The following is a 27255-nucleotide window of genomic DNA, read 5'->3' as shown; positions in this document are numbered from 1 at the left end:
TTTGGTGTTCGGCCTTCACTTCTTTGCAATTGGTACACTTTGCAATAATCTGCAATATCTCTTTTTAGTCCACCCACCAAAACACTTCTCTAAGGCCATGGAACATCTTTGTAGAACACGGATGAATAGAGAAACATGATCCATGAGTTCCCTCAAGGATTCTATTCCTCATATCATCCACATTATGAACAGATAATCTCCCTTGGTACCTAAGAACACCATTCCCCTTGGGAAAATGACTCATTCATCTTACCAAGAACAAATTCTTTCAACTCCATCAACAATGGATCAAGGTGTTGCTTAGAATTCACCTAAACCACCAACGATGACTAGGAGTTATGATGCACAACCATACCACCATTTGGAGAAATTTCAATTCTAACCCCTAAACGAGCAAAACTATGAACATCTTTCACTAGGTTACTCTTGGATTTTTCCACATAGGACACACTTACCATGGACAATCTACTTAGACAATCCACTACCACATTAGCCTTGTTGGTGTTATGATAACACTCATATCATAGTCTTTCAACAACTCTAACCATCTCCATTGCCAGAGATTCAACTGTTTTAGAATGCATATTGGAGACTTTTATGGTCCTTATACATATCAACATGAAACCAATAAAATAATAAGGCCTCCATATTTTCAAGGAAACTACCACGACCACTAACTCAAGGTCAGGAGTTGGATAATTCTTCTCATCAACTTTGAGTTGCCTAGAAGCATAGTGTATAAGTTTGCCATGTTACATAAGAACACACCCTAACCCGACTCGTGATGCATCATAAAAGACCACAAAACACTTACTACCCCACGATAGAGTTAATACGGGAGTGGAAGTAAGCCTATCCTTCAACATTTGGAAGATTTTTTCACATGCCTCCGACCAATAAAATTTCACATAATTATTTTGAATCAAGGTTGTCAAAGGGGAAGCAATGGATGCGAACCCATCGAAAAAGCTTATGTAATAACTATCTAGGCTTAAGAAACTCCTAATATCCTTACGAGCCAAAGGTCTAGGCAAATTTTTCACCGCATCACTCTTCCTTGGATCAACCTCTACACCTTCACTAGAGATTATATGACCAAGAAATGCAAGCGACCTCAACCAAAACTCACATTTTCTATACTTGGCAAACAATTGGTGTTCGTTAAGAACTTTCAACACCACTCTAAAATGGACAATGTGTTTACCCTCACTTTTCGAATATACCAAGATTTCGTCAATGAAGACAATGACAAATAAATCTATGTAACTTTGAAACAACCTCTTTACTTGGTCCATAAACATTGTGGGATAATTAGTGAGACCAAAGGACGTTATTAAGAACATATAGTGACCATGTCTTGTCCAAAATGCCATCTTGGGAATATCTTCACCTATCACCTTAAGTTAGTGAATCTTGTAAAAGTATTTCCCACCATGGAGTTGATCAAATAAACCATCAATATGAGAGAGAGGATACTTATTTTTGATTATGGCTTTGTTAAGTTGACGGTAATTGATATACATTCTAAGGGACCATCATTCTGCTTTACAAACAATACCGCAGCACCTCGTGGAGAAATAATAGGTCGAATAGAGCCCTTGTCTAGTAAATCCTTAAGTGGAGCCTTCAACTCTTTCAGTTCTGTCGGAGCCATCCGAAAAAAAGGAATTAAAATGGGATTTGTATTTAGTATCAAGTCGATAGCAAATAAATTTCTCGATTGTGAGGAATACAAGGAAAATCATTATGAAATATCTCCAGAAATTCCGTCACTGCGGGGACCGACTCAATGGGAGGAATTTCAGAGTCTAAATCTTGGACTCTTACTATATGTAATAAAAATCCTTTAGAGAACATCCTACAAGCTTTCAAACAAGAAATAATATGATTTCTAGGAATAGAATTTAACCCCTTCCACTCTAAAATGGGTTCATTTTGAAAGTTAAACTTCACCACCCTTGTTCTACAATCAATAACAGCAAAGCAAGCATGCAACCAATCCATACCCAATATCATGTCAAAATCAACCATATCAAGTTCAACTAGCTCCACATGAGTAACTCTATTGGGCAACATTATAGGACAATTTCTATATACTTTCCTAGAAACAACCGACTCACCCACCGGGGTAGTCACCATAAAAGGTTCATTCCAGATATCGAGCAAAATGTCAAACTTTTTCGCTACTAGAGGAGTAATTAAAGGAAAAGTAGCACCGGGATCAAATAAAGCATATACACCAATAGAAAAGATTTTCAACATAGCAGTCAGTACATCGGGAGAAGTCTCTTGCTCACCCCTAGAGCGGAGAGCATATAAGTGGTTCTTTTTCAGAGCATCTACATTAGATGCACTTGTTTTTCCACTACTCTTGTCTTGCCCCTTCAAATTTGGGAAATCACGACTTTTGTGCCCACTTTTACCACAACTTATGTAATTGTCCGTCCCAATGAGGCAATTACCATAATGCTTCTTTTAAAAAATTTTACAAGTTGGCTTATTACTTGGTGAATTATTACCTCTTCCCTATTGAGTCTTAGGGATAGAAACCCTATCATCACGATACATAGGGAACTTTGAAGGAACTTTATTGGAGAACCTCTTTTTGAACCTAGGGTTGTCTTGGATATCAATCCTACTCTTTGAAGAACCACAATCAAATGACTTTTCCCTATTTGCATCACTACTCTTCCTATTCACCATAGTCTCTCGTACTTGTTAAGAATGCACCATGAGATAAGAAATTTTCATATTATCATGTAGCATATCCTAACAACATACTTCTTCAAGTCATTTGACACTTCCTTTACAAAGAGGCTCATTTAATCTTTAGTGTCGGAAACAAAAGAAGAAGCATATCTTGACAATTTAGTGAATTTAAAAGAGTAGTCAAGTACACTCATACCTCCTTGAGGAAGGTTGATGAAATTTTCCACTTTGTCTACTCTCTCATCTCTAGGAATGAACTGATCAAGAAAAGCCTTCTTTACAATCTCCCATGTGACCAGACCACCCCGTAGTTGCCTATTGTATCTCCATTGGACGTACCAGGTTTTACCACATCTTTAAGTTTGTAAGTGGTTAACTCGTCCTTCTCAGTAGTAGTAAACCCCATAGCATAAAATATCTTGTAAATTTAATCAATGAAGTCTTGGGGGTCTTCCTAACCTTTGAACCCATAGAAAGAAGGAGGATTCATCCTAGTGAAGTCCATAAAATTGGAGGCCATGGTGCTAACATGTTGGTTTCCTCAAGGTACCACCTACGAATTAGCTTGGGCCATCATAGCTTGTGCTTGAGTAGTGACGGCTTGTGCTTGGGTTGTAATGGATTGGGACATTTGGAGAAAAACTTCCCTTATATCCCCTTCCAATATGGAAAGAGAAGCAACCGGAACATGATCACCCATAGCAACTTCTTCAAGTGGAGGCACTTGGTTATCTTGTTCTCCCACATTAGCAATACCTTCCTTGTCCCTTCTTGCGGATGGTCTTCGAGTATTCATACCTATAACCACCTTTAAAGTATTAGGTTAAAGCACACCTAAGGTAGACTTTAGAGGCACGACATAGGATTTACAAGAAGATCAGAGTTTCAAAAGCATCACATAGTTCCTCATTGATAAGTGTGGCACGCTTAAAAATTATAAATAAGAACCTATAAGACATGGTTTAATAAGACCTCAATCCTAAAGGTATTCAACCTCATGATCTAATACCAAGTTTGTCACATCCAGTTAGTACTCCCTAAACGTAACCCCGTCGTCGTCCTCTTTGAGGACTAAGACTAGCCTCTTAGATTCCATCATTACATTCATAGGTTAAAAATGTAGAAAAATTTAGAACATTTTGATTACTTCGACATTGATATTTACATAGACCTGTACATACACACAATGTAGTATTATTGAGTATATATAGACCCTTCGTATGAGAAGATTACATAGTAATCTACTTTTATTGCACATACATAGTATAATATAGTCTCATAAGAATTCTATAACATTGTCTCATATTAAACCATCTAGATAAGAGTATCACTATTTTGGCATAGCCCTTACATCAACAATTTATAGCCATATATAGGCTTTACAATTATTGTATCAAAATGAAAGAGAAAAAACAAAGATTCTTTAAGGCTAAAAAACATCCCATAGGTAGTTAATGGAATCGTCCTCGAAAAGTGAGGACATACCAAACATGGAAGATAAGAATCCATGTAGTCTTCAAAGCCTTCCGTAATATCAATTGTCGGATCCTACATTTGTAGTAAACATAGAACATGGTTTAGTACACACTTGTACTAAGTATGGGTATATGCACATAAACAAGTGAAATCATGCTAAAGAGGTCATTTGATAAAACCATGCTAAAGTACTTTGAAAAGCCTTCTGCACAATTAAGAACTCATATAAGACATTACTAACATAAGCAATAAATCAAATCCATGTACAACATAAGTCAAATATCAACAAGTAATAGTAAAGTCAACATGTAAAAGAGTTCATTACATCAAAATACAAGCAAGACCTTACTCATAACCCACCATATAGCCTACAAGTGCAATGACCAAGCAAAGCCCCATAACCTTACTTAATCAATTAAACAAAACAAAGGATCACAAATAATGCCTATCTTACCATAACATAGCATCAATAATAATCACCATCATTTTTAGCAACATAGATCAATAACATGTTCATAAATGAAACTAACATCATATAGGATCATCAAAATGTAAACTCAACATCTTTATAGCCTATCCATTATAAGAACACATGAAAAACCTCGAAAGGATTTCCTCAAGGAAAAATAGTGCGAGGCATAGGTAAAGTCTCATATCCCTACCTAGTCTAAGTCAAACCCCTCAAGTCACCCTAGTTGGTGTATAATCCATTACGTTGTTTTACTTTCAGGAACAATTGACTTAACCGACATAGCCACAAGAGCTAAGTGTAGAATACGCTGTTGTAAAACCTTACACCGATGAACGGCGGACTACCGTCAGAAGTAGTTCAAAAAATGAACATAGGATCTAGGTGGATCCACTAGCTAGTATTGATATGTTGGCAACATAGTTTATCGAGCTTGGGGCTGTCATGGAAACATTACTCTATGCCCTTTTTTGACTATGAGGCTATGTACCACGTGAGGACTATGGTGAACCCTACCTTATCTCCTTGGGAAGGTTCCAATCTTCATCAACAAGCTCACTTGGTGCAAAGATAGAGTCACTTTTTGAAATGTCTTTCTTTATTAGTCATCACTTAGTTTAGGTCATAAGGTCTATTGTCACTACCAGAAAGTACACCCGAAAAGTTAGAACATCCTTGTGTCGTACGTGGAAACTAAGACTTCAAGAAGTCTCATCTAAGCCTATCGTATCATTCATTGCATAATAAACATTCTAAAATGAGTAAATATTTAAAAGTTTCTTCACACATGAAGAGCTTTGTCAAAACAATATGCAAGCGGAAGACTTTCATATAAAATACTAGACCTTTACAATATCTATTTTAACCATCTACACTTTAAAGTATACAATACCTCGGACTATGCCCATACAAGACATTAAAGTAAAGACTAAGACATAAGGAACATGTGGATATTGTCCTCGAATAATTGAGGACTCACCAATACGTAGTCTACAAAGCCTTTGAAGACTATCCATCCTCCATGGCACATCAACACTTCCAATTCCCTACACTTTAGTCAAAAAGGGTAAAGAAAGGGTTAGCACATTAGATGTACTAAGTATAGAAGCCATACAAAAACAATGAAAAAGGTACATTAAGTAAATAGCATGCTTTTCACTTATTTTGGTTAAAACGTCATTTTATAATAATAAGAACAACATTTAACAAATTAGAAATAAATAAGAAATGAATTAAGAAAATAATTATATTATTGGAAACCTTACAGTGAATTCACTCCACTGTACAGAGAACTCAATTAACTGTTACAGTGAAGTTCCTTCACTTCACTTTAGACATCTTCCAACATGTAATTATGCCACTTAAAGCTTTCATAGACTCAGTTAAATAAAACAAAGAGAGACCGCCCATACAACCTCTATAGGCATGCCTAAATTATCCTTAAGACTACTTATGATGAGTCACATACATACTTACAAGACATCAACATAAGAACATGAGATTCTCCTACCAAAGGTGATTCTATGTCTCACTTGTGTAATTTGTAAAGGGAACAACCATACAATCCCTTACACACACACTTAAGAGATCCTATAAACTACCTAAGATAGAATCATTCTCACTTAACACATAAGCATATAAATGATATGACATTCTCCTTCCAAAGGCTATCGAAAGACTTACTTAAGTAAATCAAGAAGATAACGTCCATAGTGAGCTCTTCAAGATTACCTAAATAATACTTAACACTACCTAACGCTTATATCATGTCTACATAATCAACCAACTTCCCTAACTAGAGTCATTCTTAATACTTATGTAGGAAAGATAAGAAGTGACCATTCCTATGTCCCCTTCACACTTTAACTAGACAACACTTAACTAATCTAGATAAGTACTATATCATTTAACATACTTATTTAACTTAACTCATTACATTCATTAGTTCATTTAAGACTCATTGATTATATAAAGGACATTTAAATAATGGTCTTAGGCAAGACCTTGGGACTCTCACTAACACCTTCAAATCCTATTGTGCAATGTCTAGATTGCGTCCCATACAACCACCTAAACCTTATATAAATTCTCTAACGCTAGTAGGTATCCCATACAATAAGAATAGGCAATAACCAACATTGACCATGATATCAAAACATGGAATCTGGAGCTCTAACCTAATCCTATGAGGGTGTTCTACTTGCCAATTGTAGAACTTGGATACATCCCATGTAGGAACATGCCTAAGGAATATGAATGATATGCTTTGTAAACTAGTCTCATACTTAGCTAGAAGTACTTACTTTACCATACTGACTCGTTTCTAGCCTTCGTTCTCACAGAGTAATTCACAATAAAGGTTCATATAAAAGTGTTCCATAAAAGTTCATAACCCATACACATTTACCCTACCAAAGAGGTCCTCTTAGGGATACCTTCCAATGGAAACTAGACACTCATGATGACTTTCCTAGGGTTTGACACGATACTGTTCCTTCCAATAAACCTTATGTCCATGAGTTCTTTATTTGAAGAATACCATTACGACTTTTGACTTCAACATACTTAACCTTACCACTAGATTTAAGGTTTCACATTAAGGATCCTCTTAACATCATTAAAGGTATAACATGTCATTCATACATTCAATACTAAGAGACTTTAGCATCCTAATTCAATACATCACATATTCATATTCATACAAGCGTCAAGTAAGGGACACAAATCAACCAAAAGAAGACACCACATACTTCACCTTAACACATATTACTAGTCATTCTATAAGCTCATTGGAACAACCATTATCATCTTCAATTCATCTTACACACTACCATATTATCATCAATATAACCATTATAGATGCATATAGTCAAGTAGGAACAACCATGCATCAAACCTAAGACTACACATATAAGCACATATCCATAGTCTACATGATTTCCTTACATACATAGAAAGAACACATACATTCATATTACTTCACATATAGATAGATATGATCATATTTTACATAATATCAACCATACAAATGATCATGATACTTGAAGTAGTGGTGACAAGGACATGATCATCATATTGCATAAAGTAACACCGACAAGGGACCTCAATTCACATAGCACCACCACCATAAGTGGACCATAAAAATCACAACATAATCGAAGTCTAGTTAACATAAAATAAAAGGAATTAGGTCACATACACCGTTCTATCTTACCACTTACATTTCAAGGCTAAAACATCCAATTCAATTTCATAAGGCCCTCGCCCATGGCCATAACCAACAATTCAATACAATTATATCAATAATTAATGAAAATAGGTAAATTAATTACATACTCATCTATATAATACTACCTAGATATCAATTGAAATTATTGCATCATTAGATAGACAATACAAAACTACATTAGAATTATTAAACCTTAAGCAAATACCAATTCCATAAGTAGAACATTCAATAGATATAAGAATATTCAATACTCAATTGATAAAATTGAAAAATCCTATAAGCCAATTAACCATAATCTATACATGAATCAAAAGCCCATAACAATGTACACTTGAATTCATCAATATCAAAGCTTGATCACATAACCCATATCTTAGTCAAATTGAGAGATTTGTAAATGTCATGGGTTCATGAATAATTTAATTGGAAAATAACAATTATACATCAATAACATCAGAGATTAACGTTTGAAGATCATTTATGCAAGAACCCAAGACTTAGAGTAGAAATTGGAATTATTCACCTTTTGGAAAACTCTGAAAATCAGCTTTGAAATTGTCTCTAAGGTGATATTAAGCGTTATATGAAGATATACCATACCTTATTTGAAGATCCCAATGAAAATTTAAGAAGAAACTCCATTGAAGAACCATCTTCAAGCTCTATCTTCACTTTGAACTTACATGGAGGTTTTAAGAGAAACTTTTGGAGGGAAAGTGTTTTGATTTAGGTGTTAGGGTTATAATGAGAGTTTAATGACTTATACACTTTTACAATACCCATAAACACTCAAAATAACCGTCCAAAGACTTATTGGGGCTTTGGGTGAATTTACAACTTCACCCCTCAACTTAGTAGAAAAGGTTGCAGGAAACATGCAACACCATCGACGCCCACAGCGACGGTCCGTGGTCTCACCAACGCCCCGTCGATGGGGTCTTTTGGGTTGCACCTGCAACTGTTCAACCTCAAGGACAAGTGTATCCATCAACGAGACCCATCTACGGGTTGTCTCCTTGTCGACTGGTAGTCGCTTGGGTCAGTCGATTGCTACAGTCTAGCAGTGTTGAGCTCCAAGTAAGGATCCTTATTTAGGGCCCGTTGTGGTTCCTATGTGGAGTTATACCTAGACGTTTCAAACCCAAACATTATCGTATACTTTACTGCGTACGACATGAGTTTCATAAAAAATGAACACATAAAAATTGATGAAACATACATAGACATACATTCGAAGCAAACCTTTCGAACATCATGGACGTTCTTGGACGTTTGACCTCCAAATTTCATGAAACTTGACACACTGACTATATACACAATAATAAATCTTTTAAGAACCTCATAACCTCATGAATCACACATAAACATGTAAATCCATATATGATGCACATAGGTGACTTAGTCATCGAACGTCTTGGTCATCCCTTGACGTTTGCCTTGCAATGCACCTATACTCTTAAGCACTGACTCTATACCACATTATAGAAAATTTTAGGACCTTAGACCATCATGACAACCATTTTAGGCTCTATATTCACCTAAGTCATTTTTGGGGTCTTAAATTCCCCCCACTTAGACATCATTCGTCCTCGAATGACAGTTGCCACTCTTCGAACACTTCCAAGAAAAGAGATTCAACTCAATAGCTCATGAACATACAATATAAAACATAATCAGAAAGAAAACATAAATTTCACATAATCAAGAGGTTCACAACACAACAAGAAACTATAAAACATTCTATAACTCCTCATGCTACAAAACTCTCATGCTTCATTCCAAATAATTAGAACGAATTTTATATTCAATATCATACTCATATACATCAGTTATAATCACATTACAAAAATTTTAGACCAAGGAATCAATTAGTAAAATGTTAAAATACTTCACAGTGAAATGGCCTGTTCTATACAGTGAGTTTGTGAAACTTTTCAAAAATGCAAATTTTAGGAAATTCAGGATAGAAACGAGCTAATAATAAAGGTATCGTCACGTAAAAACATCTAACAACATAATCATGTCTTCATAAAATACACAATGCAAGAAGTTAACGAAATTCAGTTTTAACAAAACTTCCATCAAAATATGCATATAATAAGGAGAATGTTAGGAACTCATCTTCCACAAAAGACTAGTACAAATTCAAGTTACCAAGAAATCTTTGTTATATGCTTGAATAAACACACAAATAAAAGTTAAGTGTACTTTACTCCCAATAACAATACTCTTCATTATACTCCCCCACTTCGAAGAAACACATTCTAAGGTGAACATTATGTCAACTACAAGGAACTCCCTCAGGACACCTTAAACCTTACTAATACTTCCTTACCATGTTCTACCTCATAGAGACTAAAGACTCTCAAAGGTCTCATATCTAACCACTACATCCCCCTTACTAAGAGAACTCACCTTTACTCTTTCAAATGTCATCACCTCCCTTCCTATGGTTGGGGTCTTAAACAAGTTGAAATTATCTCAACAGCCACTCCTTCACATTCCAAACAATATACCTTACCATTCTTTCCAACCTAACTACTCTTCGAAAGGTGACCAAGCTAATATAAGATCAAAAGCACCTTCTATCACACCTCATCTCACAATTCACATCTCACATTTCCTCTCCCTCAATCCAAACTTCATAATGTCACCATCAAGGGACCAACACATAAGGGAAACAAGGGAAATACACCTTATACAAAGATCTTAGGCACGATTAGATGAATGAAGAAGTGAAACTTTTCCTAGCACCCAAAAGCCTTATATTTATAATGTGGAACCTTTAACATTATAACATGACTCTATTATATGTAGTTCATAAGACAACTAAGAAAATCCCTAAACCTTATGCTCTGATACCAAGCTTTCCACGACCTTCAAGTACACCCTCTAAGTTAGAGCATATGTAATACCCCAAAAATTACTTAAATAAATCTAGATCTAACATGGTTTAAATTACGGTATAAATTGCTAAAAAATTTTATAATGTTGTTTTGAGGAAGTTTCTAAGAGTTTAGATTCATTGGAAGTTAGACGTCAAGGGACGACCATGACGTTTGACGACTATGTAACCTATGTGCATCATATGTGGTTATATTTTTTTATGTGTTTCATAAGTTTATAAGGTTCTTAATTATTTATTATAGTGTATATAGTAAGTGTGTCAAGTTTTGTGAAGTTTGGACGTCGAAGGTCCATGACATTCAAAAGGCTTGCTTTGAGACGACCTCATGTGTATGAGTGTGTTTCATCGAGTTTTACGTGTTCGTTTAGGTTGAAAATTATGTTTTAGGTACTAAAATCGTATACTAGATTTTTGGTAGTAAAAGCTTGGATACGACTCCAGTTAGCACCCTCAATGGGGCCCTAAGCGAGGACCCCAACTTTTAGACCAACACTACAAGGTAGTGGCCAAAAAACAGACTAGTCGACGACCAGTCGATGGTTCTCGTAGGTTGGTGCATGTAGCCTGTAGGTTAAGGCACCTATGAAGTGAACCACGATACCCCATAAACGGGACGTGACCTGACAAACGGTCAGTCGATGGTCACGTCTATGCTGCTGAAAATTTGGCAGTTTTTCTGTTAAGGGTTGGGGGTTTGGGGAAATTCACCCCAACACTTTTATAACATGGGTACGGTTGTTTTTAGTGTTTCGTGGTATTTTAATACTATATAATTGATTAAACTCTCATTTAAACCCTAGCATCCAAATCAAAACCCCTTCCCTCCTAATGTTTCTCGAAAAACATCCATTTGAGTTCAAAGTGAAGATGGAGCTTGAACATGGTCTTCAGTAGAGCTTCTTCTTCAATTATCTTTTGATTCTTCAAATAAGGTATGGTAGTTCTTATGTAAGGATTTTTATCACCTTAGATACAATTTCAAAGATTATTTTCAATGATTAAAAAAGATGAAAAAATCCAATTTCTACTCTATGTCTTAGGTTCTCGCATAAATGGTTTCCAAACATTTATATATGATTAAATTGATGTATAATTTATGTTTTCCAGTGAAATTATCCATGAACCCTTGATATTCTCAAATCTCTAAATTTCAATAAAATATGGGTGAATTGATTCTGATTTGATAGATATGAATTCATGTGTAGATTGTGATGGTCTTTTGATTCATGTATAGATTATGTATGTATGGTGTATAGGATGTTTTAAATTTATTAATTGAGTAATGAATACTCTTAGATCTATTGCATGCTAAGCTTATTGAATTGATATTGACTTAAGGCTTATGATTTCTACTGTAAATTTCTATGGGCTTTCTAATGATGTAAGAATTATATTCAATCGATATATAGGTTGTATTAGATATTTAATTATGTAATTAATTGACCTAATTAAATTGATTATTGATATAATTGCTTTGAATTGTTTGTTATGGCGTTGGATAAGGGCCCTATGATATTGAATTTGATGATTTAGCTTTGGAATCGAAGTGGTAAGAAGGAGTGGGTGTATGCTTACCTAATTCCTTTTATTTTATGTTAATTAGACTTTAAATCTATTGTGAGTTTTATTTTCAACTTAAAGTGGCTGTGCTATGTGAATTGATGTGGCGTTGTCGCATTACTTTATGCAATATGATGATCATGACCTTATTGGCACTACTTGAAGTATTATGAAGTTTTGTATAGTTATTTTATGTGAAGTATGAGTATATATATCTATTTGGGATGTAATGTGAGAGTATGTATTCTTTCTATGTATGTGAGGAAATCATGTAATCTATGACTAAGTGCTTCTATTTGTATTCTTTGGGTGGATGCATTGTTGTTCCTACTTTACTCTATATGTCTATTATAGTTTTATTGATGATGATATTTTAGTGTATAGGATGACATAAAGATGATAATCATTATTGCTATGTTCTTGTAGAATGATTAGTAATATCTTTTAAGGTGAAGTATGTGGTGTCTTCTCTTGATTGACCTGTGTCCCTTACTTGATGCTTGTATGAATATGAATATGTGATGTCTTGACTTAGGTTCTTAAGTTTCATAGTCTTGAATAAATGAGTAATATGTGACCTTTAATGATGTTAAGAGGGTATTTTATGTGAAACCTTGAACGTAGTGGTAAGGTTATGTCTGTTGAAGTCAAAAGTCATATTAGTATCCTTCAAGTAAAGGAATGATAAACTTAAGGTTGATTGTCTGGAACGACATCATATAAAACCTTAGGAAAGTCAAAATCAGTTTCTTTTCTCTATGGGAAGGTAGCCCTAAGAGGTCCTCTTTGGTAGGGAAAAGGTGATTAATATATGAACTTTTTATGGAACCCTTTTATGTGAACCTTTAATGTCCATTACTCTATGAGGATGAAGTCTAGCACCGAGTAATTATGTAAGGGGAAGTATTTCTAGTTAAGTATGAGACTATATTACAAAACATGCCCTTCATATTCATTAACCATGTGCCTACATGGAATATGTCGTAGTTCTACCCTTGGCAAGCAGAACACCCTCATCGTAGTAGGTTAGAACTCAAGATTTCATGAGTTTCTACCATGGTCTATGTCAGTTATTGACTATTATAATCATATGGGATACTTACTAGCAATAAAGAAGTTCTATGATGTTTAGGTGGTGGGATGATACACTATCTAGACATTGCACAATAGACTTTGAAGGTGTTAGTGAGAGTACCTAGGTCTTTTCTAAGACCATTACTTGAATTTACTTTGTGTAGTGAATGAGTATTAAATGAAGTAATGAATCAATGACTTGAGTTAAGGAAGTATGTTAAATGAAGTAGTACTTATCTAGAGTAGTTAAGGGTCGTCTAGTTAAGGTATTAAGGGGGCATATGAAGATCGCTTCTTATATTACCTAGATATGTCTTAAGAATTACTCTAGTTAGGGAAGTGGGTTGATTATGTCAACACGATCTAAAACATAGGTATCCTTATGGATTACTTAGGTAATCTTGAAGAGGTCACTATGGACGTTATCTTCTTCATTTACTTAAGTAAGTCTTTTGGTAGCCTTGAGAAGGAGAATGTCATATCATCTATATGCCAATGTGTTAGGTTAGAATGATTCTATCTTAGGTAGTCTACATGATCTTTTATGTGCGTGTGTATGGGATTGTATAGGTGGTCGCTTCAAAAATTACTCAAGTGAACCTTAAAATCACCTTGGGCAGGAGGATCTCATGTTCATATGTTTGATGTCTTGTAAATGTATGTTGATCTCATTATGGGTTGTCTTCAGGGTCTTTTAGGTGTGTTTAGAGAGGGTGTATGGTCGGTCTCTCTTTTTAATACTTAAGATAATCTTAGGATAGCTTCCAGTGAGGGACTTATATGCTAAAAGGTGTGCAACGTGAAGTAAAGGAACTTCGATGTAACAGTGAATTGTGACTGTACAATGAAGTGAATTCACTTTAACATTTCTTAAAATGTGACTTTTTGTTTAATTGATTTCTTATGTATTTCTAAGTTGTTAAATGTTATTTTTATGCTTATAGTATGATTTTTTAATTGTCATTCATGAAAAGCATGTGGTTTACTAATGTCCCTTTTTCATGGTTTTTGCATGGCTTCCGTACTTAGTAGTTTTTATGTGCTAACCCTTTCTTTTCCCTTTTTGACTAAAGTATAGGGAATTGGATGTCTTGATGTGCCATGGAAGATTGAAAGGTTTCTAAGACCTTTAACATGAAGTATTGGTGAGTCCTCATCTATTCGAGGACAATATCCATATGTTCCTTATGTTATATTTATTTTATGTCTTGTATGGGATTAGTCCCATGTGTAATGTTTATGAAAGTGTTTTTTGGGTGTGAAGAAAGTTTTAAATTCTTAACTATTTTAGTATCTTTATTATGCAATTAATGATACGAGAGGCTTTGATTAGACTTCTTGAAGTCTCATTTCCCGTGTGAATATACAAGGATGCTCTAACTTCTAGAGTGTACTTGTGGGTCCTGACAGCATCCTTGTGTCGTCACACGAAAAATATGTAAGACCCCAAAATGAGATAGAATCTATAGATCCTAACACGTTTGTATTAATTTTATAACGTCATAAAATGTGTTATAATATAGTTTAGAGGCAGTGTGTTAAGTTTGAAGTGATTCAGAAGTCGAATGTCAAGGGACGACCAAAACGTTCGACGACTAGTCACCTATGTACCTCATGTGTTTATGTATGCTTATATTTATGAATAATGATCTTGTGAATCCTTTAAATGATTCATAATGATGTTTGATGTTTTTATATGGATTTTTGAGAAGTTTGGAGGTAAAACGACAATGAACGTCCAAGGCGTTCGAAAGATAGCCCTTATGACGCTCAACGTGTGTCTTAATGGGGCCTAGACTGTTTGGACGACTTGAAGGTGATTGTTTTGGGTGAAAATATTGTGGAAGGTATACACGTTGTTAAGGGTTGTATTTACGTTGGAAACGTCCGGGTATGACCTGTAAAGGGCTCCTCAAAAAGCCCTACAAGGAGGCCCCAAGGCTGGTCGAGGCACTGCCTTGGTATTGTCAATCGATGGACCAAACGACAGCTCGTTTTTCATACAACGGCCCGTTGGTGAGGTCTCGTCGACTGGAACTTATGTTAGGCAGGTCTCAAGCCAAAAATTGTCTAAGTACCAGACAAAGGAAGCCAGGCACGGCCCGTCGACTGACCTACGACTTGTAGGTTGGTTCGTCAATGGTAGCCTGTGAACTGAAGCCTATGTACTGTTTCATTAAAGGGGTGAATGCAAAATTTACCCCACTTACAAACCTGGCTATAATAGGTTTCTTTAGCTAATTTTGGGTGTGTATAAGTCATCAAAAACGTGATCACCCTATTCTAGAATCCTCTCACACGATTGAAGCCTTTCCCTCAAAAAATATTTCCCTTCAAACCTCCATTGTTGGTGAAGCTCAAGAAGTACTTGGTGCTGTGTTTTCTATGGATAAATAATCATGTTTTAGAGGTTTTCAACAAGACAGAGGTATGGCGATCCTTCATTTCTAGTTATCTTTCCATCTATAGTTAATCTCAATGTTTTCTAAGAGAAAAATATGATCAACTGCTTCTTGTTCATTCTAGCAATGGGTTCTTTATTGAGTTTATTTAAAAAGCATAATATGAACGTATTGATGATTGTATACTGATTTGGACGTGATTTTGAATACCTAATACATGATGAACCCATGCTTTTTCACAAACTCAATTTTAGCCTATGTATGGCTTTGTGATCTTGATTTGTTATCGGTTGAATTATGATTCTATTATGTTGAAGTTATTATATCTACTGCTATTTACATAAATTTGATCATTATTTTATGATGAAGGATTCATGTGGATCCATGTATGAAGAGTTGAACATGCCTAGCTTACTATTTTAGGAATTCACTGTAACATGACCCTTTTTATGATTAAATTTTGAACTCGACTATGTTGTGGTTCTTGTATCTACTGTTTTAGGTTGATACCATGGTGTAATTTTGGATATAAATCTTTTATGACCAAAGTAGATAAGTCTTGGTTTGACTTAATCTAGTTTCTTCTAGTCGATGGAGTTGTAGCTTGTGATCTTGATGTTAGGTTAGTTTCTATATGAATTAGTCATGGTTAATGTCTATAGCTGCTGACTATAATAAATATGAGGATGAATTATATGTAATGAAGACAATATGGGTCTATCCGTAGTAGTTTGAATAGGATTAACCTATGCAAACATACCTTCCATGAACTTCTTATATGAAGCATGCTTGTGTCGACCTTAATGACAATTGTAGTAGTGTCTAATATATACTATGATTTTGATTAGCTATGCCTATCATGTACTTTATTGGTAAAATAAGATTTTTGATCAATACTTTGGTAAAATTGATAAGATGGACAATTCTCTCTACTCTACATTGAATTGATGGTTAAATGCCTACAAAAGTATCTTGATCTTGAAGTAATTAAGCATGTTTTCATTGGGACTAAGTCTAGTATTAACTACTTCCTTAGAGTGATATGAAATATGAAATCTGATATATAATCCATATAAAAGAAATTAGGTAGTGGTTTATATTCTTCTACTTCCTAGTACATGTGAGATGCGTTGTATTATGTTATACTATGATCTTGTAGCGACTTGTACATGCTTTACTTTATGATTAAAGTAAATTTAGCTACAGCACTATATATGAATTGTTGATGAACAAGGTGTATTGATCAATGATGATCAAAGGGTGAGAAATTTGTAATAATGTGAAATGATGCTCTTTGCTAGTTGATGCTTTGATTTTGAGTGTCTTGACCATTATTGAAATATTTTCTGTGATGCTAAGTTACTCGTTGTTCTTGAAGTTTTAGTGTAATTCGAAGAGGAATGTTATTCTATGTGGGGGAGAATGTAACGCCCCAAAATGAACTAAGGTGAACTACAGTGTCATGAGTATTTATTGAGTTAATTTGAAGTTAAAATAAGTAACTTTAGTGTTCTTCGGCAGTGTGTTACATTTGGAGGTCAAACGCCCAAGAACGTCCATTACGTTCGGAGGTGTGGTTTAGGTTGCACTTGTGTTTCTTGAGGTGTTTGAGTGAGTTTTATGTGTTTATTTTGCTTGAAACCTTCATGAGATGTTCCAAAGACCTAGAAGACATACTTTAGGGGTTCAACGTCTGGGCACAACCCCACCTAGGACCAACCAGGGGCCCTAGATGAAGGGGCCAAGACTTAGGCAAAATCGGAAAAAAAAGTAGTGGCCATCAACGGCCCTAAGGACGGTCCGTTTTTCCCTAAATGGTCCCTCGACAAAGGGCGTCAATTGTAACGTGAGTACAGTTCTCAATGATCCATTTAAATCTAAGTATCCACAAATGATACCCTACCAACGGTCCGTTGTCTCCACGATGATTTGTTGGTGAAGGTTCGTCTGTGAGGCCTGCAAATCTGTGAAGTTGCTGCCAACTTGGGGTGTTTTATGTAAATACACCCCAAGTCTTTTAAGACCCTAGGTACATAATTTTAGTGTTTTAATGTTATTTTAAAATCGTTTTAAACTCTAGACCTAGACAAGACCCCTCTCTTCAAAATATTCAAAGTCTCTCTAAAGACAAACTCTCTCAAGACTCCATTGAAAACTAGAGGTCGAGGAAGGATATGAGGGATGATTGGACGTGTCTCTTTATCAAAAACTCTTGGATTTTTCTTCCTTAAGTGAGGTATGGTATCCATTCTTGAATAACTTTATATTCAAGAAGCCAACTTCCAAAAAGGTTTTCAAAAGGGTTTCTAAACTCAAACTTTCTCTAACTTTGATTTCTAGTAGGTTTCTTCGTGTATTTAAGTTTTAATGGTTTAAATGTACTTAGTTTGGGTTGAATTGATGATTTTGATGTTAAAACTCTAATGAAACTCATGTTTATGCATACTTCAACTTTTGTTTTGACAATGGGTTATGTGAGCATGATTTGAGTAAGGTATGGAATTTTGTCTCCTTGTATTTAAGTTCTAATAGTTTAAATGTACTTAGTTTGGGTTGAATTGATAATTTTTATGTTAAAACTCTAATGAAACTCTTGTTTATGAATACTTCAACTTTTGGCTTGAAAATGGGTTATGTGAGTATGATTTGAGAAGGGTATGAACTTGGGTCTTCTTGTATTTGTCATGTTGGTGTAGCTACTGTCCTAAGGGCCTTAATATGGGAAATAATGATAAATTTCTTATGAGTGGTGATGGTTTGATTTGATGTTGATTTGCCTTAATTATATAGTTCTTATTATGAATATTTATTGAGTGATATGGTCCATCTAATGGATGATGGTGCTAATTGAGGAACTTGATGTTATTGAGTATTTTTTGAATATGTAATCTTGAAGGTCTAACATCCGAAATTAAGAGATATTGGAAATGGGTCACGTATTGTGTTTGGTGTAGCTTGAATTGCATGTTTCACCTAGTTTAAGTCTAAATGAAGTATATGGTTATGATGAGCATGTAGAGTGTGTAACTTAATGTACTAATGTTAAAGTATGTGTAGAACTTGAAGAAAATGAAATTATTCTTATATGCAAGGTGTGCACATGTACACACAAACAATGAGTAAAATTTATTATGCCAAGTTGAGTAAAAAAAAGGAATCTTGAGGTGGATAGACTTCGTGAGTTAGATGTGGTGTCTAGTATAAACCTCTCATTTCATAGTGAGCTTTCTATAATAGACTTCTATGTTATGAAATACTTGGGGAGTTATGCATAGAACCGAGAGGATTTTAAGGATTGTTGGATTACACTTCGTGAGTTGAGATTTTGTATTTCAAAAATAACTCTTGAGATGAGTACTCCTCGTTAGAAGAGAATGAGTTACCCAGTAGCAATCTCCTTATCCCTTAAATATGTGTCCAGATAGGTGTAGCCATTAGGAAAGCCATATAAAATCGAAGAAGCATGACCTTACTCTAGGAATGTAAGGATCCCTCATCCGATAGGGGTTAATATTGGGATTCCATGTCTACCTCTCATAGTCTATGTCAGTTAAGCAAAAACCCCCACAAAGAATTGATTGGTATAGTTTTCTAATATAACGTACTACTTAGGGTAGATGAGGTTTGAGACACTATGTACTCATTGCACTAAGTAGGACCTTCTGAAAGGGAAGACTTGGTGACAAACCTTCTAAAAGAATGTACTACTTAGGGTAGTTTGTGGTATGGAAAGCTATCTAATCAATGAAATAAGTAGGAATTAAAAAAGTGAAGTCTTTGGTGGTTTGTTGCGTGTCTTATATGGTCTTGATATTGATTGATGGGCTTATTTCTCCTGAGTTGTGTAGGCCGAAAGGGGTAGTCTTGAGGGTTTCTTTAGTGTGTATTGGAGGAGGCATATGGATACTTCCTTAATATCTTACCTTAGTGAGTCTAAGATAGTTCTGAGGTAGGGAAAATCTTAAGGAAAATGAGTTCACTTTCTTTTTCGCTTGGCGTTGGAAGTTGATTCATTTAGTATAGGATAGTTCATTGTAATTGCTCAAATTGAATTTATTGTGAATTATTTAAATGATTCATTGTCAATGTCCAAATGTAATTAGTGTAAATGTTTAAGGAGTTCACTATGAAGGTCAAGTTGGTTTACTGTAATGTTTCTTATTGGCTTAAAATTATGGGAATTCTTATCTTAGTTGTAAATGATAGTTAGTATGATGTTTTGTCTCTCTATTCGTGAATATTTTACTTAAAATGCATGAAAATCTATTTTTACTAAAATGTCCCTTTTTACATGTTTTTGCATATGCCATACTTAGTACATCGTTTTTTTTACTAACCCCATACATTTCTATAATATATAAATATACGTTGGAAACTTTTGAAGGTTTTGGAAGCTAGAAGGAAGATCTTAGGAAAGTTTCTCTCAAAGCAAAGTATGTCCTCATTTATTCGAGGGCATAGTCCTTTTCTTAATTTTTATTTAAAGACTTAATATGTATTTTACATTATTATAGAGGGTCATGTCCTTAGGATATAATGTCGCGTCTCTAAGTTGGCTTGTGACAATGAGATTCTCTATGTATTTATGAAAGATTATCTTTTATTAATTATTCATGAAAAGTTTGAAATTTCCGCATTACTTTTCGTGTATTATGTGATTAACGATAGTAAAGGGCTTGTACAAGACCGCAAAGGGTTAAGTATGCCCGGTCATGAAACAAGGGTTCTTACTAACTTCTAAGGGGTGCTTTTGGGTCATGACAGAATTGGTATTAGAGCATAAGGTTATGAGAAATTGTTTAGGTTCTAAAAGTCACACGAGCCACGTCTAGTAGTATCTTAGTCATCGGTATGAGTCGCAACACATCCATGGACAAGAGGCTATAGGAAGATAGTATTTCACTTTCTTTATTACTATGAAATCATTCCATAGAAATTAACTCCATAAGGTCTCTCTCTTGTGTTACCTTGTTCGATGGTCTTCTAGGTGTGATTGCTTCGAAGGGTAGATGTTTCTATTTTTGATAAAAAGAAAAGGTGAGTTTTGATGTTATGATGGTTTTGTGGATAGATTAGTACTGGTGAAGGTAAGTTTCGAAAATTGTTATTTGATGCCATTTATGGCTATGTGTAAATTATTAAATTGGAAATGTTGTGATGAGAAACATTATGTTGATTTAGTTCTAAGCATAGTAAGAGTTATGAGAATGAAACTTTTGAGAATAATTGAGTTATGTTGTGATTATGTTCAATGATGGTAGATATTCTTTAAGGTTTTAAATTTAAGAAATATTGAGAAAATGTGGAGATTTTTTAGGCGTTGAGGGCAAACCTTTAATGTGACTAATGTTTCATAGTTGTTGTTGTGATTAGAGGAGGTTGTTGTGTAGGCTTACACTAAAATGGAAATGTGGTATGAATATCTAGTGAAGAAGTTTTGTTCCATGAAATTTAGTTATGTGATTCCTAAGAGTTTAATGAAGTGATGTTTAAAAGAGTTTTGTCTAGGCTTGAATCCTAAGACGAAAGTGTTATGATTAACTTGTAAGCTTGATGCTTAATCTTGATGTGCATGAGTTTAGGGTAGTGTGAGCTCGTACCTTGTGAGGGGCATAATTGTTCTTTGAAGTATGAAGCATTCAAGATGGCTTTACCCTTAGTGGGGGAGAGTGAGTTGAGTAGAATGGCATGTAATGCACTTAGTACAAGAGACTCCTCGAGGGTCACTAAGTAGGAGTGGTAGTATGGGATGTTACTCTCACATTGCACTTAGTGAAACTTACCAAGTCTCTTTGCAATAATTTAGTGTGGTATTGTTCCTCGTATTATCATGTTATCTTTCTAAAATTGCTTGGAAGGTGCATTAGGGAATTTTTAAGCATGTGACATAGTGATGTTTTGAATTCACTGTAATGAAGTTCAAATTTTTGAAAAAATTGAGTTTTTCAAGAATTATGGTTTCAATGTATTATACGATGAGTTTATATGGTCTTATACTTCATGTGATAATTCCCTCTTGATGAATTTCTTAAAGAATGGATATTTTCAAAAATTTGAGTATGTTGGCAGTGACACAGTGAATGTTCACTATAAGATTTGTGATTTTTGAAGAATTTTTTTGTCTTTTTTGAAGTTTAAATGTGTGAAAAAGGGATGGATATGATCATGTTTAAGGTTGGATAAGGTAGTTCCTTCATAAAAGAAGGTTAGTGGTGAGTTTCTAAAATTTTCAAGTTTGCAAGAGTCGCCTATGCTGGTAAGTGTTTGAAAATGTTAAATGATGCTCCTTGCTATTTGATGCTTTGATTTTGATTGTCTTCACCATTATTGAAATGTTTTATGTGATTCTAAGTGACTCCTTGTTGTTATTGATGTTTTTGTGTCATTCGAAGAGGAATGATATTTTATGTGGGGGAGAATGTAACGCCCCAAAATGAACTAAGGTAAACTATAGTCTCATGAGTGTTACATGATTTATTTTGAATTTAAAATAATTTAATTTAGTGTTCTTAGGCAGTGTGTGAATTTTCCTTAAGTTTGGAGGTCAAACGTCCAAGAAAGTCCATTACGTTCGGAAGGTATCCCTTAGGTAGCGCTTGTTTATCTTAAGGTGTTTGAGTGAGTATTATGTGTTCATTTTGCTTGAATCCTTCATGAGATGTTCCTAATACCTAGAAGACTTACTTCACGGGTTTAAAGACTAGGCATGACCCCACCTAGGACCCACAAGGGGCCCTAGATGAAAGGCCAAAGACTTAGGCAAAATCTGCAAAAAAGTAGTGGCCATCGACGACCCTAAGGACGGTCCGTTGTTCCATCAACGGTCCCTCGACCAAGAGAGTCAGTTGTAGCAGTTATTTCAGTTGTAAATGCTCCATTTAAAGATTAGTATCCACCAATGAGACCCTACCAACAGTCCGTTGGCTCAATGAGGTTTGTTGGTGAAGGTTCATCTGTGAGGTATGCAAATCAGTGAAGTTGCTGCAACTTGGGGTGTTTTATGTAAATAAAACCCAAGTCTTTTAAGATCCTAGGTGGATAATTTTAGTTTTTTTAGTTTATATTAAAATAGTTTTAAAACCTAAGCCTAGACAAGGCCCCTCTCTTGAAAATATTCAAACTCACTCTCTAAAGACAAACTCTCTATAGACTCCATTTAAAGCTAGATGTCAAGGAAGTATAGGAGGGCTGGTTTTAATTGTCTCTTCATAAAGAGATCTTGGAGTTTTCTTCCTTAGGTGAGGTTTGGTATCTATTCTTGAATAACTTTTCATTCAAGAAGCCAACTTCCAAAAAGGTTTTCAAAAGAGTTTCTAAACTCAAACTTTTTGTAACTTTGATTTCTAGTAGGTGTCTTATTGTTTTTAAGTTTTAATGGTTTAAATGTAGTTATTTTGGGTTGAATTTATTATTTTTATGTTAAATTTCTAACGAAACTCTTTTTTAAGCATACTTCAAGTTTTTGCTTGAAAATGGGTTATGTGAGCATGATTTGAATAGGGTATGAACTTGGGTCTTCTTGTATTTAAGTTCTTATGGTTTAAATGTATTTATTTTGCATTGAATTGATGATTTTGATGATAAAACTATAATGAAACTCTTGTTTATGCATACTTCAACTTTTAGCTTGAAAATAGGTTATGTGAGTATGAACTTCGGTCTTCTTATATTTGTCATGTTGGTGCAGCTAATGCTTTAAAGGATTTAATATTGTGAAATATTGATAAATTTCTAATGAGTGATGATGGTTTAATTTGATGTTGAGTTGCTTTCATTATATAGTTCTTATTATGAATTCATATTGAGTGGTACGGTCCATCTTATGAATGGCGGTGCTAATTGAGGATGTATATAGTATTTAGTATGTTTTGAATATGTTATTTTGAAGGTCTAACATGTGAAATGAAGAGATATTAGGAATGGGTCTTGTATTGTGTTTGGTGTAGCTCGAATTGCATGCTTGACCAAGTTTAAGTCTAAATGAAGTATATGATTATGAGAAGCATGTAGAGTGTGTAACTTGATGAATGAAGGTTATAGTATGTGTACAACTTGATGAAAATAATGGTTTTTATATGCAGGGTGTGCACATGTACACACACACACTTTAAAGAATGTATTATGCATGGTTGTGTGAAAAAAAGGGGAATCTTGAGGTGGACACACTTCCTGAGTTGAGATTTGGTGTCTACTGGAAACCTCTCCATTCCTAGTGAGATTTCTATGATACAGTCTCCTTATCCCTTAACTATGTGTCTACGTAGGTGTAGCTATTGGGAAAAATCATGTAAAAGCTAAGAAGCATGACCTTATTCTAGCCAAGTGAGGATCCCTCATCCGATAGTGTTAATATCGGGATTCCATGTCTAGCTCTCATGGTCTATGTAGGTTAAGAAAATACCCCACAAAGAATTGATTGAACTATGTATTCTAAAATAACGTAGTACCTAGGGTAGGTGGTGTTATGGGACGCGGACTACTTCTTGAACTAGGAAGCACCTTTCGAAAGGGAAGACTTGGTGACAAACCTTCTAAAAGAATGTACTACTTAGGGTAGGTGGTGGTATGGGATGCTATATACTCATTTCCCTAAGTAGGCATTCCGAAAGGGAAGACTTTTGTGGTTTGTTGGGTGTCTTTTAATGTCTTGCCATTATTTGAGGGGCTTGTTTCTCCCGAGTTGAGTAAACCGAAAGGGGTAGTCTTGAGGGTTTCTTTGTTGTTTATTGGAGGAGGCATATGCATACTTCCTTCATATCTTACCTTAGTGAGTGTTAGGATAATTCCGAGGTAGGGAAACTCTTAAGGAAAATGAGTTCACTTTCTCTTTCGCTTGGACTTGGAAGTTCACTCATTTTGTGTAGGATAGTCATTGTAATTGCACAAGTGTAATTTATTTTGAATGCTTTATACGATTGATTGTCAATGTTCAGATGTATTTACTATAAATTCTTGAGGATTTCACTATTAAGGTCAAGTTGGTTTACTGTAATGTTTGTTGTTGGTTTAAAATTATGGGAATTCTTATCTAAGTTGTAACTGGTGGTTAGTATGATGTTTTTCCTTTTTATTCATGAATGTTTTACTTATATTGCATGGAAATCTATTTTTTTGTCCCTTTTTACATGTTTTAGCATATGCCATACTTAGTACATTATTTTGTACTAACCCCTTACTTCTCCATACTATATAAATATAGGTTTGAAACTTTTGAAGGCTTGAAAGCTAGAAGAAAGATCTTGGAAAAGATTCTCTCAAGGCAAAGGATGTCCTCATATATTTGAGGGCATAGTCCTTTTCTTAGTTTTTATTTAAAGACTTAATATGCATTTTACTTTATTATAGAGGGCCATGTCCCTAAGATGTTATGGCTTCTCTTTAAGTTGGCTTGTGACGACCAGATTCTCTAAGTATTTATGAAAGATTGTCTTTAATTAATTATTTGCAAGGTTTTAAATTTTTGGAATACTTTTCATGTATTATGTGATGAACGATATTAAGTACACCCGGTCACGAAACGAGGGTTCTCCCTAACTTATAGGGGGTAATTTCGGGTCGTGACAGTGTTATTGTCCGAATGTTTTTTTGCTCTTTTGTAACATTATGAAGATTTTAAAGTCATCAAATGTTAATATGATGCTGTCCAATATGTCTTAGATACGTTACCCTAAAGTCATGAACTAAGATTGGTTAAGAGAATGATACTATGTTAAGATGTGTCCGAAAATGTTATGTATGAAGACGATTATGGTCTGTTGTGCATACCTACTATTAATTTGACCTGCTGATGATGTTGTGTTCGTTAAATGATCCTATTACTCTGTCCAACATGTTGAAAAACATTACGCCTAAAGTTATGTTATAGGGTTGGCTAAAAAGATCTCCATGAAATCTTAATTTGAGTAAATGTTTCGCTTATGCCAATAAACAAAAATCTTGTTCAAAATTTAAATAGGAACTGGCTATAATGTTATCTCTAAATAAGTAAAAGATAAGCAAATGAATAATGTATCCCAAATTGTGTATGATCGAATGAAACTTTATATCATGCCAATAAAGAAGGTTATGAAGTTTATAGCCAATTTCTTATGTCATTATTTATTTTATGCCAATCTTATATAGCCAAAAGATTGAAATGATAACTCAAGTACTTGTAAAGTAATTCAATGAATTTAAATAGATATAAATTTATGTTTTAAATGACTTAAAAGATTGTATAATTGTTCATAGATATTAATTTAAAAATGAACATACGTAAAATTGTCCTATGCCAACAAAAATGGTTATGTTGTTTAATATCCATGTATTTAGGCCAAAACTAAGCATATGCCAACGATAATATAAACACTTCTAAATTTATTCAATGAATCCATAACCAAGGGAATGTCATTCATTGAGAATACCCCCAACATGCTTTAAAAGAATGAACTATGAACATAAATAACTCATTAAAAGAAGTGCTCATCAACCATAAACGATGAAATGAAGATACTACACTAAAGTAAGGAAGTAACGTGATAGATAATATAATTAAAGGGGTCTAAATTAAGTAAGTGACCAGAATGGGGCGTTAAAGGAATTGAGACAAGTCTTACTTACACCTAAGCTACTATATTACAAGAATACTCACGAATGAAGGTGTTAGAATGTGAAAGATCTGTCTCATTAACACTTAAGGATAATATGTAAGGACAATTCACATTTTATCAATTTAAAGTAAGTATGATATGTAAGCACAATTCCTATTTAATAAATGTAAAGTAAGGATGACAAGTCATCAAAAGAGTAAGTAAATCTCAATCTAGAAGCAAGCTTCTATAATGCTTGAGTCAACTCTAAAAAAAGATAAAGAAGATCATGAGATTGAGCCCATAACCGATCGAATAGTTATGAGCATGTGATTGCACATGTAAGTATCATGAGATGATGCTACCACCGAGGTGGATATGTAGTCTCATTAAGTCCCTAGTCTTTGAACTAACCACCGAGGTGGATATGTTGTCTCATTAAGTCCCTAGTCTTCGAACTATGTCTGGTCAACATAGGAACTAGCCAGTTGTTTCCACCTAAGCGACTTAGGTATATTCGTTTTAACTTTTGCCGATGATTCCACCTCTTTTAGGTGTGGGGAAGACACCGGATTTCATGTTTAGATCACATGATCTACGGGGGTTAATGCTCACAAAATTTTCTTGGTTCACTATAACCGTGATCCACTCCTTTTCGGTGAGGAGTGAACACTTGATATGTATTTGCCTTAGCCGGGAATCTCCCCTTTTCGGTATGTGGTAGACACTGGATTTCATGACTAGCTCCCATTATCTAGATTCATTTTAACTAGTGGATCACCTCTTTTTGGTATGGGGAAGACACTGGATTTCAATTATCTTGCATGATCGTTTTCCTAATGATATGTGTATGAAAGTAA

Source organism: Solanum lycopersicum, chromosome 10 (genome assembly GCF_036512215.1).
Source record: "Solanum lycopersicum chromosome 10, SLM_r2.1".
Classification (NCBI taxonomy): Eukaryota; Viridiplantae; Streptophyta; class Magnoliopsida; order Solanales; family Solanaceae; genus Solanum; species Solanum lycopersicum.
This window is presented reverse-complemented; position numbering follows the sequence as displayed.